Source organism: Globicephala melas, chromosome 4 (assembly GCF_963455315.2).
Source record: "Globicephala melas chromosome 4, mGloMel1.2, whole genome shotgun sequence".
Taxonomy (NCBI): domain Eukaryota; kingdom Metazoa; phylum Chordata; class Mammalia; order Artiodactyla; family Delphinidae; genus Globicephala; species Globicephala melas.
Window position 1 is genome coordinate 63,065,268 of NC_083317.1, and position 7,631 is coordinate 63,072,898.

The following is a 7,631-nucleotide window of genomic DNA, read 5'->3' on the forward strand; positions in this document are numbered from 1 at the left end:
AGAGGGAGGGGATATATGTATACATCTGACTGATTCACTTCATTGTGCAGCAGAAACTAACACAACATTGTAAAGCAATTATACTCCAATTAAAAAAAAAAAGCTAATGGAAATAGGAGTGATGGAGCAGAAGGACAAAAGGTGTAAAAGATGTTCTATAAAAGGTTGGTGGGATTTATATGCCCCCATTATCTACCCCAGCCCATGGTCCTGATCCTAATTGTGCCAGTAAATTATTTAGCAATATGATTTGCCATGTGAAATAATATTTGGATCACTTATTAAAGACCCATTTTATGTCAGACGGCTTACATAATCTAAGTCTAATTTTTGCAAACATACTTATAATTGAGAAAACCATTTCAGCAAGCTCAAGAGACTTACCTAGGGTTACAGATTCAAGTTAATGCGGAGAGAGGATTTGAACGTATGTAATCCGAATCCCAAACCAAGTGTTTTCCCCTTTTCTGCTAAACCCTATTTATAAGACTTGTGATGGTCAGAAGAATGCAGAGTCCATCTATTTCTTCCAGCTAAGTAGCTCTGGTCAGGTTGCCTAACCATTTTTTTTCCCCATAAAGATACACATTTTTTAAAGAAACATTAAAATACCATTTCTATCTTCTGACTTTAAAGGGGGGGGTCTTAATAATATCTGTGTTGTAAAAGAAGGAGGAACAGATCTGCCTGAAAGTGGTTGAGCTGTAAGGAGGGATACTGAACTGGGGGAGAGGATTCTGTTGCAGGAGAAGTTTGGAAAACGAAGTCTGAGTCAGAGATGTCTCTACCACACTTGCTGTCCGACAGAAATACGACGCAAGCCACACGCTTAGGTTTAAATATCCTAACAGTCATGTTTAAAAATGTAAAAATAAACAGGTGGTTTTAATTTTAAGAAGATACGCAATCCAGCATATCTAAAGGATTACCGTTTTAAGATATAATCAACACAAAACATTCACGCTCTGTTTTACATTCTTTTTGTATATGAAGTTTTTAAAACGTCTAGTATATGCCTTACACTTGGATCACATCTTTATTTAGAAAGCCTCGTTTCACGTGCTCTAAAGCAACCTGTGGTCAGAGCTGACCACACTGCACAGCAGAGTTCTGGTAGCTTAAGAAGAAAGAGAAGGTGATCAAAAGGAATTTACATGCGGGTCCCAGCGGCTCCGGCGGCGGGAGCAGAGGAAGCGGCCAGGCAGCCCAGCTCCGAGAAGGCTCTGCGTCCGCAGGCACCCGGCCCGCGCCCGCCCCGCTGCCACGATGCCCAAGAGGAAGGTCAGCTACGCCGAGGGGGCGGCGAAGGAGGAGCCCAAGAGGAGGTCGGCGAGGTTGTCAGCTAAACCGGCTCCTGCAAAAGTGGAAACGAAGCCAAAAAAGGCGGCAGGAAAGGATAAATCTTCCGACAAAAAAGTGCAAACAGCAGGGAAAAGGGGAGCAAAGGGAAAACAGGCTGAAGTGGCTAACCAAGAGACTAAAGAAGACTTACCTGCAGAAAATGGAGAGACTAAAAATGAGGAGAGCCCAGCTTCTGATGAAGCAGGAGGGAAAGAAGCCAAGTCTGATTAATATCACACACCTGGTCCTATCAGGGGTCCCTGTCTCCCTCCTTGTACAATCCAGAGGAATATTTTTATCAACTCTTTTGTAAATGCAGGTTTTTTAGTAGCTCTAGAAACATTCTTAAAAAGGAGGGAGTCCCACCTCGTCCCATTTTTTAAGTGTAAACACTCTTTTTTAAGAGGTGAAATCATTTGCTGGTTGTTTATTTTTTGGTACAATCAGAAAATAGTGGGATATTGAATATGGGAGGCTTTGATTGTCTTGGGTGTCAGCTTAACATTCCACAGATGGGGGGTAGCTTTTATATCCTATAATACAAAGCATACTAAATGGCAGTTTGGAGACAGTTGTGCATTTAATGTCTTAAACGCTTTAAATTACTTCTCTTCCCATGTTGTTTTTGGTAGAATTGTTTCCTAAAGCAAACCACTCACCCCTTGATCTTGGCTCTCCTGGGCAGCATTTTGTGCACTCTGTAACATCTTTGGTCATGGTAGTCCAGTTCTTCTAGTAAAACTGTTAATGTGCTGTGGACGACTGACAATTTGAGCATGCAGTGTATATGATATTAAATTGTGAATTAGTGGGACTTAACGATGTAACAGCATATCAATATTTGAAGATATTGGTACTGGATATCCTGTGAAGGAAAATTTGCCTCCAAATTTTAATCTGAAAAGTCACTGGAATAACTGTTCAGAAAAGAATCTACATGATTTTTTAGATTTCTGGTACGTATGTTGAGAATTGTGTACAAATTAAAATGTCTGTGTACTGATCCTCAAAACAACCAATAAAATCTCAATTATGAAAGAAAAAAAAGGAGTTTACATGAAAATGAACTCATTTCAGAATGGGGTGACTGAAGTACAAAAAATTATATATCAATAATTGGAGGTGGATAAAATTTCCATCTACTGGGAATGAGGTAAGACAAATTATAGGGGAATCACGTGGAGTGAAATAAAGGGGGGAAGCAAAACAAACACTGGGGGAGCAGGTGTTTCCCATTCATTGTCACTCACTCACTCAACAGAAAGTTACCATTCTCTCCGGTTGCATAGAAGAGAACTCTAACCCAGAGAAAAATTCAGTCACTGGCTCGAGTTTCAACTTCCTCCTAGTCTATGAATCTGTGACTACCCAAAATCAATAGTTTGTATCTATCTTATTCTCATTGCCTATAGTGAAAAAAGAAAAGGAAAAAAGAGGTATAATCTGTCAGCTGACCTGAGTTGCTATTGTTGATGAGGCAGAGACAGGGGATTTGCCAAGAGCAAGGGGGTAGGAGGCTAGAAATCTTGCCAAGGGCTGTGTTTCAAAGACTGTTGCTCCAATCCCTAGGCCTGTAAGGTGCTAGAGGAGGGGAGCCAGGCCCACAGCAGCTGTTGCACTAGGCAGTTGTTATTCTGGGGACATGGACCCACTGTTCTCTTGGTACAGTTGAAGACAGAAAGCAAAAGATTGGGTTTGACAGTAGTCAGAGAGCATTGGTGGAAAAACTGGAGAAATTCCTGCACATGAGGTTGGTGAAAAATCAGGGGAGCTTGTCCAATGACCTGCTCTGGATTTTCAGACACTAGGATAGATTCTTATCTGACTTACACAAGCTCAGTATGTTTCCTGGTTTGTATTTTAAGTTTTAAAATAACAGTCTTACTCCAAACTGTCCATGTGAAATGCAGATCATCTACATTCTGTGATGTAATCCGCTTGGGTCATGGCGGTGAGAAGATTATCACATCGTTCTCATACAGGCAACTCTTTTAGGAGAATTTGGAGGAACAGAAAAAAAGGGGCATCAGACAGCTCTAATTAGCCTTACTTTCATGAAAACTGAATTTCATGAAAATCAAGTTATTTTCAGCTAAGGATCACTGCTGAGAGGAAAGAAAAAACAAATGAGCTGAAGAGTAACAAGACCCTCTTTAAGAATGTATTCATAATGAACTCTCATTTCTATTTGGTTAAGTAGTTTACACATAATTACTTAACCTATAGGATTGTGAGAGAGTTAAAAAGTTGACCATATTCACGCATTCAAAAGTTCCGTCAACAGCTGTTGTTTGAGCATCTACTCTGTGCTAAATGCTATTCTAGGCTCTGATTAGAGACTAGTGTGGCAAAGGCTGCTAGCTGATTCCTAAACCCATTTCCTCTTCTTGGAAACACAACTAGACTACATTTTCTAGACTTTGGAGTTAGGTTTGGATATGACTGAGTACTAGCCAATAGACTATAAGAGAAAATGTTGCTTCTGCCCCTGCCATGTGTGATTCTCCATGAGAGTCTTTCACTGACTATATTGACCTCGGGAACTACATTGAAAGTGGTGGACCACATAGAAGAAGGTGGCAGAATCACCGCTTAGAGGAGAGCAGTAAGAAAACTGGTTTTACGCTTGAGGTGAGCTAGAAATAAACTTGTTATAGCAGCTAGTGCAACCTTAGATAATATTAGCATGAACAACAGACCTGCTCAGTGTCCTCTTGATCTTATATCCCAATGAGAGACACAATAAATAAGCAAACCACATAAATATATTTGGTTGTACATGAAAATGTTAAGCCTAGCTATAGAAGAAGCCCCCGTAGCTCAGGTTCATGCTAAAAGATTAAAACTGTGGTTGATCCAAAAAAAAATTTACGTTTGACTTTGGAATAAACAATCTCTTTCTCTCTTCATCCTACCTCTCCACCCCCTGCCCAACAGACACACATACCTCTTTAACCAAGTACCTAATTTTCTGAAACAGTGGTGGACTCCACTGCATGCAGTGAATAAGAAAAACCACATCATCTTAGAGATTTCAGTTCCCTGTTTTCTTTCCTGAATGTTATTCCATTGTAGAAAGATATAAATGCATCTTTTCTGTAAGCAATAATGAAACATTGGTTGGCTGGTTAATCTTCTTCCATAAACAAAAGCAGAAATACTGACTACATCACCTGGTGGTAGAGCAGCAGAAAGATGACTGAGGTGATACTTAAAAGAGTTCTGAGGTCCTGTCCTAATTATGTGATGGGAGCTAAAGAAGCTACTGCTGAGGTCTTAGTTGCCTCATATGCAAAACTGGAGGTTTGGGCTAAATGAGCTATAAGACTCCTCACACTTCTATTTCTACGTTCTGAGCCTGAACACAAACTTTTTTTTTTTTTTAACAGAAAAATGGTAGATGTGTGGCTCAAATGCAGTGCTTGGGAGACATTCTGCCTAGTTCACAGGTTCAAATGATGGAACTCAGCGTATGAACTTGGAATCCTCGACTCTCTGTTAGAGGCCTGATGCATTATCTAGAAAACGGAGGCTAAAGAGACATTGGGAAATCCCAGGTGATTCAGATATTCTGTTTGAATTACCCAAAAACCTTCCCAGGACTTTTACTTCATTTGACCCCTGTACTTCGGAAGTGTGTGTGTATATATGTATATGATTCTGATTTCCCAAAATCTGAGCCTCCTTTGTCCTTTGAAGCTTCAACTTTTCAAAATAAGAACTGTATTGTTTTTAACAATTGGGTCTTTCTCCCCAGCTCCCCACCCCGCGCTCAGCTTCTCTCTTCTCTGTGTTCTCCCTCAGCCCCTCTCAACTGTCTGGCTACTGATGGTGTGCATTGTGATTTAAGATACTCTGTGCTTTTCCCTTCCTTACCACGGTGCCTTTGATTCAGATACAGACAGATACATTATTGATCAGATTTTCGCTGCTCTTCTTCGCTTGCTGCTGTTGCACTCGTAACTAATAAGCTCATAAGAGAAGGAGAGTGAGGCAAGCCTGCCTCCTTTTATAAAGCAATAGGATGACAATGCTACAGCCTCCACTTTGGCATCTTTAAGAAATGCTACCTGCTTTCCCACTGGGAGCCTTCGTTTGTTTGGTCGGGCCACATCACTGTGCAGAGGCTAGTGGTCTACCTGCCGGACAGTGAAGGCCTGCTTGGATGAAGAAGACGAAATTTACGTAGATGGAGGACCATTCTTTGTTCCATAGTGGATAAGTGGTTGGGCTTCTTTGCTAAGTGTTCCATGTAAATCCTAAGTAGCCATTTTTAACCGGATTCTTTATAATCTTATTTATTTTTTGCCACCAACCTAGGATTGGGTCTTCAGACTCTGAACCTACATCCTTCTCTAGAGGCAGAAATGCTGGGAATTTTCTCCTGTGACCTATTTTTCAACACCTTTGCTGGATCCTTAAGAGACATGACTGAAAAAGCTACAAGAAAGATTTCTTTATCTTACCTAAAGTTTCCTTCTTCTTTAGACATTTAAACACCCTATTTCAAAATATCACAATTTTCAGTGCTCATATCCTTTAACCCAATAACTCTACTATCGTAGTTACGTTTGCTAAAGCACGTGTATGTGTGTGTGTGTGTGTGTTTGTGTGTGCACAGACGTATACATACAAACATGATTATTCTCCTTGTAATAGCAAAACCTGGAAAAAACTTGGGGGCTACTTAAATAAATAATTGGTCATCCATAGAGTCGAATAATATGCAGCTATTTTAAAAATAAAATAGCTATACATGATGATTCTGAAAAAGTGGTTACATTACTAAATGGAAAACATACTTGCACAGGCTGAACTCTTCTGTCAAAATTTTGATCTATCTGCTATCTATTTATCTGTCTTTCTGTCCGTCTGTTCGTCATGCATCCATCCAGATACCTCTGCTTCTTTATGTATTAAGCATTTTACATTTTACTGAGAGTGTAGGTAAAATCTGTTAACAGCAACTTCCTCTAGGAAGAGTGACTCTGGGAAAGGGAGATTTACACGTTATAGTTCACCTTTTGGCGTTTTCTGAATTTCTAACTTGGTGCAGCTATTGCTTTTATTTTTAAAAGATGTCATGTCAGCTGAGGTAAACTGGATTCTGATATTATGGAGGATTCCTCTTCTTTTTTTCTTTATATATTTCAAACCTGTATAAGTCTTGTTTGAAAACGCCCTAATATGAAGGCTTAATGGTTATATAAAAATATGGTTCCAGTCACTTTCCTGAAAATGAATCTTGAAAGATGAAGGGAAAAAGTCACAGGGGCTATAAGTCCCTGAGTGGTGAGAACACACGGAGGGGGCAGAGGAAAGGGCTGTGAAGGGAGAGGAGTGACACTGAGGGATGTGCTTCCCGCGATGCACAGAAGTAAGGTGAGAGAGGGCTGGCAGTTAGGGAAATTGGAGTCTAGCCCCGCTCTGCCATTTCCTGCCCTCTTACACATATCACTTAACCTCTCCCAACCTCAGTTTCCTCATTTATAAAATAAGGGAATTGTGTTGGATGATTTCTGAGGTGCCTTCTAGCGCAGAAATCTATACAGTTCTATGAAACATCAGCCATTCTCCCCCCACATAATTGGCAGGAGGTGGTAATGAAATAATGTCTAGAATATGACTCATCTTTCAATGTACATTTTCTCTGTCCTTCGACAGAAGTAGTCAGTAGGTCTTGTTTTTTTCCTCCTGTTACTCTGATAATAAGTCAGGATAAACGCCCTATAATGGACGCCACAGAGACTTTTTTTTTTTTTGCTGTACGCGGGCCTCTCACTGTTGTGGTCTCTCCCGTTGCTGAGCACAGGCTCCGGACGCGCAGGCTCAGCGGCCATGGCTCACGGGCCCAGCCGCTCCGCGGCATGCGGGATCCTCCCGAACCGGGGCACGAACCCGTGTCCCCTGCATCGGCAGGCGGGCTCTCAACCACTGCGCCACCAGAGAAGCCCCACACAGAGACTTTTATTTGTGGGGAAAAGCTGAGCTGGCCCAGAAATGCCCATTTGACAGAACACACTCCTAGGCAGAGACAGCAAAGGCAGGTACAGTGAATGAACGATAAGGTAGATTAGAGTGATCAGCGTTTTAGTTTAAAAGAAACAAAAAAACACATCATTCATCATATGAAATTTTGCAGTTTGTGGTATGTTCTATTTTATCTGATTCTGTCCACCTTTCCTTTCTAAAGCCTTTCAACCCCATTAATGTTTTCTATTCCAAAACTACAGAGTAGAAAGAAGCCTGACCCAATCCCTGCCATCCCAGCATACTGTCAAGTCACCATG

At 41.0% G+C, this 7,631-nt stretch overlaps 1 pseudogene; it reads left to right on the forward strand.

Moving 5' to 3' along the window:
• Positions 1 to 1,241: 1,241 nt before the first annotated feature.
• LOC115853152 (non-histone chromosomal protein HMG-14 pseudogene) lies at positions 1,242 to 1,620 on the forward strand (annotated as a pseudogene).
• Positions 1,621 to 7,631: the final 6,011 nt, after the last annotated feature.